A 10,640-nucleotide genomic window follows, 5' to 3' on the forward strand; every position below is an offset into this window, starting at 1 on the left:
TGTAGATTTACTTTGCACTCCCCTAATGACGAATGGTATTAAGGACGTTTTCATGTGTTTATTTGCCATTCATATCTTCCTTGGTGAAATATCTCTTCACTATTTTTCTGATTTGAGTATGTATTCATTGTATTGAGTTTTGAGAGTTCTTCATATATTCTAGATTCCATTCCTTTGCCAACTATACGCTAAATTTTCTTAGTTTATAGTTTCCAACTCACTTGTAGTGTTTTTTCAAAGTGCAGTTCTTAATTTTGATGAAGTCAAATTTAATTTTTATTTTATACAATTGTACTCTTGGTGTCATAGCTAAGAAATCTTTACTCAATCTAAGATCACAAAGATTTTTTCCCCTTTCTTTTCTTCTGCAAAGTTTATAGTTTTAGATTTTAGGATTTTTATCCATTTGAGTTTATTTTTTAAGGTATGTATGCAAGCTCCATTTTGTGTCTATTGTTGTTTTTTCACATATGGCTATCCCATTGTCCCAGCATAATTATTTCTTTGTCAAAAATCTATTGACTGGGGCCTGGGATTTAGCTCAGTGGTTCCAGCACCTGCCTTACAAGCGCAAGGCCCCCAGTTCCATCCCCAGTACCAAAAACTAACAACAACAACAACAACAACAACAATAATAATAATTGTCATATATGTTTTAAAAAATCTATTGACCATTTATGTGTGGGTCCAACGAATGGCTCTCTTTTCCATTTCATTGATCTGTTGTAACTATTCATGTCAATCTCATTCCATCTTTTTTTTTTGGTACTAGGAATCAAACTCAGGACCTTACACTTGACAGACAGGCACAACACCATGAGCTACATCCCAGGCCCACTGAGCTACATTCATGGCCTTCCATCTTGATTACTGTAGTTTTATAATTAGTCTGAAATCAGGTAATATAACCCTCCAACTTTGTTCTTACTCTTAAAAGTTTATAGTTTGGCTATCATATGTCCTTCTCATTTTCATATCAATTTTAGAATAATTTTGTTAATCTTAACCAAAAGTGAAATCCACTGGAAATTAAATTAGAACTGCATTGGCCCGGGGATTTAACTCAGTGGTTCTGCCGCCTGCTTTGCAAGCACAAGGACCCGAGTTCAATCCCTGGCACCAAATAAATAAATAAATAAATAAATAAATAAATAATAAATTAGGACTTAATTGAAGGCATAGATAAATTTGGGCAGAACTAATATCCTATAAATAGTCTTATAATCCATGAACATGGTATATCTCTCCATTTATTTAGATTTTTTATTTCTCTCAGCAATGTTTTGTAGTTTTCAGCATATAGGTTTTTAAATATTTTTATCAAATGTTTTGGTAGTTCATGATTGTTGATGCCATTATAAAAGGTACTATTTTTCATTTCAATTTCCAATTGTTTTCTGCAAGAGTATAGAGATACAATTGATTTTTGCATATTGATTTTGTATCCTGAAATATGGTTTGACTCACTTATTAGTGCTGGTATCTTTTTTTGTTTGTTTGTTTGTTTATTTTTGGTATCGAGGATTGAACTCAGGACCTTGCACTTGTAAGGCAGGTGCTGGAACCACTGAGCTAAATCCCTGGCCAGTGCTATTATCTTTTTATAGACTCTTTTTATAGACTCTGAGGGATTCCTATGTAGTTAATTGTGTTGTCTGTGAAAACAGACTATTTTCCTTCTTTTCTCATCTTTTTGCCTTCTATGCTATAGTTTATATATTTTTCTGTTGATCTGTGTTTGAGTTTACCAGTCCTGTGTTCTGCTGTCAACCTCATGAGAGTTTTTAACTTCAGATATAATTTTTAGTTCTTGATTCTTTTTCAGATCCATTTTTTCACTGGAATTCTCCATCTTTTCATCCCTTTTTATCTGTCTTTTACTCTATTTCATTTAACGTACTTATAATAGTCATTTTAAAAATCTTTGTTTACTTATTCCAACATCTGGGTCCCCTATAAGTCACTCAGTGTTTTTTTTTTCTGCTCTTGATTACTGGTCACATTTTCCTATCCCTATACATGTCATTTTAAAATTTTTATTCCTGACAATTTTTATGAAAGAACCACAGAGAGTCCAGCATGGTGGCACACACCTGTAATCTCAGCACTGGGGAGGCTAAGGTAAGAGGATTGCCTCAAGTTCAAGGGCAGCCTAGGCTATATAGTGAGTTCAAGGCCAGTCTGAACTACATAGCAAGACAATCTCTATAAATAAATAAATAAATAAATAAATAAATAAATAAATAAATGTAAAAAAGAAAGAAAGAATGAATGAACCGTAGAGATTGAAGTCAATATTTTCTGCTAGTGAGGGTTTTTCCTCTGTTAACACTTAGAATGAAGTAGTTCTGGAATGCATTGCAGCTTTTTATTTTTGTTTTGAGACAGGGTCTCACTATGTATCTCAGGCTGGCCTGAACTTACCACATAGCCCTGGTTACATGGCTGACCTTGAACTTGCAGCAATCCTGCTTCGGCCTCCCCATTGGTGGGATCACAGTCATGCACCACCACTCTCAGCTGGATTGTAGGTTTTGTTATTCACTATACCTCTGCTTTCAAATGTGGCCATGGTGACAGGATGTAGCTTGCACATTTGCCTAATATGCCTGATGCCCTGGGTTCAGCCTTCTGAACTACAACTACATACGTACACTACACAGACATATATAATTGTAATTTATCCATTTGTGTGTAGGTCTTGCAGCAGACATTTGCCTCTACTTACTATGTTCTACCTGAAAATAGAAGTCCCTCAGATGGGTTAAACACTGAAATGTGAAAAGCAAAACTTTAAAACTTTGAAAGAAAAATATATGAGAATATCTTGGTGACCCTAAGTTAAGGGGGCTTTCTTAAACAAGATACAAATGTCTTCATCATAAAATCAGGTTTAATTATTTACATTGCCTTAAAACTAATACTTGCTAGTATTTAGAAGATATTATAGCTGAGCATGGTGGTGCACACCTGTAATCCCAGCACTCAGGAAACTGAGGCAGAATAGCCACAAGTTCAAGGCCAGCATGGGCTACATAGTGAGACCCTGTCTCAAAAAAACCAAATAGTAACAACAACAATAATAATAATAAATTAAAAATAAAAATAAAAGTGATTATAAAGAAAGCAAAAAAACAGTCCTAAAGCTTGGAGAATATGTCTAACAAATACAGCTGACATTTAACATTCAGAATATGTCAGGTGCTCTCATAAATGAGTAACTAAAATATCTGAGTAGAAAATGGACAGAAAAAAAAAAGAAAATGGACAGAAGACGTAAACTTGCACCTCAAAGAAAAAAATTCATTGCCAATAGTCACATGAAAAAAATGCAAAACTTCATTAGTAATAAGCCAATTATTAAAGCCACAGAAGGGAGAGCATTGCAGTCTTGTAGAGGGAGAGGACATTTTATCTTTCTGTGGTGATTACACATTTTATAATTATTATAGCAAGTTATACATGTATGCTGTATGACCCCTTCTGATGTATGTTGCATTCCACAACAAGATGAATTTTTTTTCCAGTACCAGGGATTGAACTCAGGACCTTGTGCTTGTGAGGCAGGTGTGGCACCACTGAGCTAAATCCCCAGCCCAAGAAGAATTTTTAAGGTTTGTAAAAGCAGGCAACTCTTTTCTTCACATTGATGTAGGCAGCCATGGCGTGTCTCTTTGACCTGGAAGCTGTTTTTTCCCCTGAAGGTGATTCTGACTGGTTCTGCTAGACTCAATTCTATCTCACCACACCATCTTACTCTTTTTCTCAAAAGGTAACCACATTGCCAGCATTTGTTGGCACCTGGAAGAAATGCTCTGCCACCCTTGGGTGAGGGGAATCCAACTAGTCACATCTCAATTCAAACCACTGCATCAGCAGTGCATCAGTCTAAGGCAAAACATTGTAGTCAACGCCCTTTTTCCCATGCACCCCAGTCCTGGCTGTCCTGAATCCCTGCAGTCTCTACCTCAGCAGCAGAGGAGAGTCAGATTAAAGCAGCTCTTTCTAAAGCAAGGGTCCTTAACCATTTTTATGTCATAGACCCTTTTGGCAGCTGAATGAAGCCTATGGGTCTCATCTCAGACTGTTTTAAATGAGTAAAATTATACTGAATTACATAAATTTATAACTTTATAATATAGCTTTAACATAAATTTTAAAAACTGAAAATTACATGCTTCTTTATTAATGTATTTAATACACAATTTAGTGGTAGATCTAATAGCCAGCATAATTTCTGAGAAGTAATAGACATAAGGGATGTTTTGTGTTATCTCCTACATTAAAGTAATATCAGTTAATTTATTGGTGACAGAAAACACAGGTGGCGTTTGTTGACACCACTGCAATTTTCTGCCTGCGTTCATTCATTATTCAAGGCAGTGCTGAATTTCAGTAGAAGGGGATTGAATATTTACATTCAGGTACTCCATGAACTGGGCTGTGTGACTGGAGACTCATCCCACTAGGGGGTGCTGGCAATTTAGAAAGCTTCTTCCTCCAGCAGAGGGAGACATCTTCTGCCCTTGTCTGGCAGGTATCAGCCCTCACAGCCCCAAAGCATCTCCTAGGCCCTTCCATCCACTTCCAAACCCTCCCACGCCCACCCCAGTTGACAGTGGAGGTACAACTCTTGGTGTAAGGATAGTCCTACCTCTAGGCTGGTTGAGCCAACAAGAACCCACAACAGGTCCATAGGCTCTGATTCTGAGTCAACTGCCTAGGCCCTGGCTCACTTCCTTCTGTCTTGATGGGCAACCAGGGCTCACAGGTGGAGCTGCTGATGAAATCTGAAAAGTTCTCTCTTCCATATTTGGAGTCCCTTCATTGGAGACACTGGTCTGCAAGTCACCTGCACCTTGAGTTGCAATGATGTGATAGTCAGGGCTGCCTGTTTCTGTAAGAGTCCCTGCCTGAATCCTCTCAGGATGAGAATGGAAATAACTTCCTTTGGGACAGAGTCTGATGCTGTTGCTGTGCCAGTCCCCATATGCCAGGCAGGGAAGAGATTTGCTACCCTCACCTCCTGCTCCACGGTAGGTAAGCAGCTTTCAAAAACACTTATGAGGCAGTGTGACTGTGTGGTTAAGAAAGACCCTAGGAGCCAGGCATGGTGGTGCACATCTGTAATCCCAGCACTCAGGAGGCCAAGGCTGGAGAATTGCCACGAGGTTCAGGCCTGCCTGGGCTACATAGCAAGACCCTGTCTCAAAAACAAACAAACAAAAAACCTAGAGTATGGCTCTGTGGTATAGCTCTTGCCTAGCATACATGAGGCCTTTGGTTCAATTCTCAGCACCAGGCAAAAAAACTAAAAGCAGACCCCTGGCAATCTGTGTAAGAAAACCCAGGCCTGCCACCTTTATAACATGATTTTGGGCAAGCTATTTAACCTCTATGCTTCAATTTCCTTATCTCAAAAATGGAGAGGTTCCTCCACCTGCCTGGCAAGCACAAGGTCCTGAGTTCACTCCCCAGCACCAAAAAAAAAAAAAAAGATCAGGAGACAAAAATGGAGAGGGGAACTGGGCATGGTGGCACACACCTGTAATCCCAGCACTCCAGAGGCTGAGACAGGAGGATTGTCATGATTTCAAAACCAACCTGAACTACATAGTGAGGGACTATCTCAAATAAAAAACAAAAATAAAAAAATTTTTAAAATAGAGGGGGAAAGCAAGGAACTTATAAAGTCATTATTATATGAATTCAATGACATGAAGCACAGGACACTTAGAAGCCTACTCAGCCCATAGGAAGTAGCAAATGAGATTTCACTATTGTTAATAATTGAAATACTTCCCACTTTGCTTCCTCTTATCTGGACAACCCACTCTAGTTCCTCCCTCCCTCCCTCCCTTTGTGACTATCTGAGACATTAGGTTCTTTTTCTTAAATTTATTCTAGCTGGCATAGTGACACACACCTGTAATCCCAGCTACTTAGTAGGCTGAGGCAGAAGGATTATAAGTTCAAGGCCAGCTGGGACAACTTAATGAGATCCTATCTCAAAATAAAATTTAGAAAAAGGTCTGGTAGAGGTTTTGCTTAGTATGCACAAGTCCCTGAGTTCAAACTTCAGCAATTGAACAAGCAGCAGAGAAGAGCCTGGAGACGTGGGTTCTAGTCCTACTGCTGGGCTTCCTGTCCCAGAGCCCCAACTTGTTTTAAAATATGGATTTTCTTATTATTCAAGTATGCTGAGGCCAACAGATCAAGAGACAACTGCAACTGACAAGGTGGTATAATGGTGTATTTAGTCAGCTTCCCATCGCTGAGACACAATACCCAATACCCACAGCTTAAAGAAAGAAAATTGAATTTAGCCTGAGTTTTCAGGAAATTCAGTCTGTGGTTGGCAGGCTCCAAGGCAGAAACCTCACGATGAAACAAGATGTTTAGTTCATAGTGGTCAGGAAGCAGAGCAGGAAAATGGTGCCATGAGCAAAGGGTGAGAAACCATATATACTATCCAAGGCCATACATCCATGACCACCAGTCACACCCAGGAACTCAGTTTACTAATCTGCTGGGCATCTCTTAATCCAGTGAGGTTAACGTATCAGAATTAATGGTCACAGTGTTTAGACACTCATAGTTCTCAAGAGCAGGGTACATGCCTGCCAGGCCAGGTCAGGGCTGCACAGAAAAGTACCAAGGGTTCACAAGACAGGCAAGACAAGGCAGGGTAAGCAGGCTTAGGAAGGCTGGGTTGAGTAATTGTGGCAGATTCACAGGTTCAGGGGATCCCTCTCCTCTGACACCTGTTTCTGGTGTGATGACCAGGGAAGGGTGGTTTAACTAGTGAGAGTTCAAATATGGGCTCTAGACTGTTTCCCTTGCATGTTTAAGGGGAGTCCTTTGTTGTCTCTGGGGACCAGCTAACCCTTGTGGGTGGGAAGTCACTCCTGATTCAGAAGGCCCCCGATCCTACAGCATTAAGAATAGAGAAAATAGGGCCGGGGATTTAGCTCAGTGGTTCTGCCGCCTGCCTCACAAACACAAGGTCCTGAGTTCAATCCCTGGTAACAACAACAACAACAACAACAACAACAACAACAAAAGAATAGAGAAAATAAAAGCAGGAATGGTGATATACATTTGTCATTCAGCTACTTGGGAGGCTGAGGTAGGAGGATCAAAAATTCAGTACTCTACTCTGGGTAATTTAGAGACTTAACAAGACCTGTCTCCAAATAAAAAATTAAAAAAGGCTGGGGATGCAGCTCAGTGTGATGGCTGTAGGTTCAATCCCCAACACACACACACACACACACACACACACACACACACACACAAGCAAGCTTCAAATAAGGAAATATAATCAATCCACCCTTCTATTGACCACTTGTGGTATCCCAGGCACAATAGAGTTTCATCAGCCTATTTATACATGTCCAACACACATATTGCTACTGCGACACCATGACTTTTTATCATGGGAGACGCTGACACAGGGGTTAAGAATACTATCTCTAGGGTCAGATCCCTTTCATCCAAATGCTGGCTCTGCTGCTTTGTAGCTGAATGACTTTGGGATAATTACTTACCATCTCTGTGCCTCAGTTTCCTCACTTGTAAAATGAGCTCTGGGCCCTTTGCCTGCCCCATTTAGACCAGAGAGCCTGGAAGAGCATTCTTGAGGCATCCAGCTCCTTGCTGTGGTTGACCAGCTGGCCCAGAGACATCCACTAGCAGAGGTGATGGAATGTGTAAGAACCATGCAGCTGCCCTGCTCAGGAGAGACTTCAGTCTGGGTTTGCTAAAGCAGTCAAATTCCAGGAATACCAGTGAGGGGATCGGGCCATGTCATACCTGCCTCACAAGACAAACAAGCCGCAAGTTGAGGGGGGCAGGGAGATGCCGAGAGAAAGGAAGGGCCAGATGTACAGACCGGAAAAAGCCCCTTTGCAGGTGGAGGTGGACATAATTAATGGAACTTGGTGAGCAAGCCTGTGCATGCTAGTGTATCAAATCCTTGTACTGAGGAGCTGCAGTCTCACCAGCCTTGTCCCTGAGAAAGAGCAAGAATAGCTTGAGATTGACGTGCCCAGCAAATGTACCACAGGAAATCCTCCTAGGCTAGGGGTTTGATCAGAGGCCCTGGCCCCTGTGGCTAAAATCAGGATTATGTCTGTGCTGATTTACTTCCCAGCTGGGTTTCAGGAAAAGCCTCAAAAAGACCACTGGATTGTGCTTGAGATTGGCAGCCCAGCCTCCTTCAGTTCTCCTCTTTCTGGACAAAGGGCTAATACGAAAGGAGATACTCAGAGGAAAAGGCCCCTCTCTTTCTCGAAGCCCTCTCCCTTGAGTCCCAGCTCTAGTTCCAGACAAGAGTATTTGTGTGGGCTAGAAAAAATCAAATGCCTTTTACAAGTTGAGCCCTAAGCAGAGCAAGTGCCAGCTTTGCTAGAAATGCCCAAAGAGGTTTTGATCCTGGACTAGTGGGTCTCAATGGAGATGCTATTGTTCAATTGGAAATTTGTGGGGAAGTGGTTTTGGCTGCCACGGTGATTGGGGGTCACCACTACTATTTAGTAGTCAAGAATTAGAAGTGCCAGACGTCTGCAGTGCATGTAGGGGACAGTCATGCACAACAAAGAATTGTTCTTTTTCATTTAAAATTTTTAAATGTCCCAACGAGCATCCATGGAGATGAAAAATCACTGGTGCCCAGGACCTAACTTTATTTTGTCTATGAACACAAAGTTTCATTTTGTTTTCACAATGTTAATGTACACTAACATTTCCAGAATGGCAACTTGACTAAGAACTGTTGACGGGAAAATCGTGTTGCCCGGGGCAACGCTGCTGAAGGTGTTGGAATCAGGAATGCAACTCACCTCTATCCCGCCTCATTTGTTACTGTGGTCTTGTTGGTAATTCCACAAATACATGCAAGCATTTGTCTATTTCATCATGTCATCTAATTTCATTGTGCCCAAGTAATCTACATAGTAAATGCATATTATTTTACTATATGCGACTTTTTCTTTATATTACTATCAAGGCATTAAATTGATATGGGGGGAAGTTATGGGAATTGAAGTTTACATCATCTATAAATATCTGTTCAGGATGATAAGGAGGTGTTACAAAATCTGTGTTGTAAAACGGAGGGTGGTGCCATGGGAAAACTCTGACGCAAGCTCCAACGTGTTGGTTGCATGACAGTAGGTACCTGGGATGGAGTTGCCATTTTATCCCGACTATGCCCTGGATTTGTAGGCCTGCACTGGTTTCTCTGGATTGAAGAAAACTTTTCCCAGTGAGTGGCATCATTGAGAGAAATTTGCTGTATTATAGGTGATACGAGTATTTATAACTCAGAGATGAAGCCATAACCACAGTACTGTACTAGCACACTCTACCCATCATGTATCAAAGCCCCGGGTTAACGCTGCAAGAGCCCTGGGGGCCATTTTTATTGCCCAAAGTGGTGCGCCTGCGCCACCTAGTGGACTATGGGAAAGTAGTCTATATGGCATCAGTTGATGTGCTCTCCTTTGCAAATACCAACAGCGTGAATAATATCCGCTACCCCACGCCATCACTTTACAAATATTAACGCATTTAATGCTCACAAAATCTGTTTCCCTCATTCTGTACACGTGGAAACTGAAGCACAGAGAAGATAAGTGTCTTGACTTTCCTCAAGTAGCTAGTGAAAGCAGGGCTGGGATTTGAAGCCTGATACCCGGGCTTTAAGATTGTTACTCTTAATCACTCTGCTTAGGGCTTGCAGCTGCTCTCTTGGAGAGTCAAAGACTTTTACAGTGAGTCCCCGACTTATAAACAAGTTCTGTTCTGGGAGAACATTCTTTTTTTTTTTTGTACCAGGGATCGAACTTGGGACCTTGAGCTTGCGAGGCAGGCGATGGAACCACTGAGCTAAATCCCTGGCCCCCGGGAGAACATTCTTAAGTCGGATTCGTTGGGAAGTCCGACAAAGTGAGTCTTATACACCTTTGACACAAATATACAATGTAAAGCATAAAAAAAGAACATACACACAAAAATACAGTAAGTCCTCAACTGTACTGTACTACTGTACACTATCGCACTGTACAGCAAGCACACAGCAACACAACTGTGACAATGTCCAGTAGACACGTGGGCTACTTCTGTGATTTGATCTCATCTAGGAATGTTCATAATTCAAGTCTGTTCGTATCCATGAAAGTTTGCAACTTGAATGTTCCTAAATTGGGACTTGGTGTGTTGAGTCTATATGTAAAGACAGAGAGAAAGAATAGAAAGTTGATATCTCTTAGGAGATAGGAAAAAAAACCTTACCATGTATGGACCATGGAAATCTTTGTGCTAAATAGTGAGGAGGGTGTTATTTCAGCAGATCATTGGGGCCTGGAATGATACCCCCCAATCATGCTGTAAGATTCATGAGAGCAAGGCCCACATCTCCTTGTTCACATGGCTATAGCCAGTACTTAGCCCAGACCTGATATGTATTCAATGGAATAAGAGCTTGCTTGTTTGTTTTGCAGTATTGGGGATTGAACCTATGGCATTTACACTGAGCTACATCCCCAGCCATTTATTTATTTATATATTTATATTTTGAGACAGAGTCTCAATAGATCACCTTGGTTGGTCTCAAACTTGTAATCCTCTTACCTTAA

Source organism: Heterocephalus glaber, unplaced genomic scaffold (assembly GCF_053883595.1).
Source record: "Heterocephalus glaber isolate CG9 unplaced genomic scaffold, H.glaber_assembly_v1.0 deba00001564, whole genome shotgun sequence".
Classification (NCBI taxonomy): Eukaryota; Metazoa; Chordata; class Mammalia; order Rodentia; family Bathyergidae; genus Heterocephalus; species Heterocephalus glaber.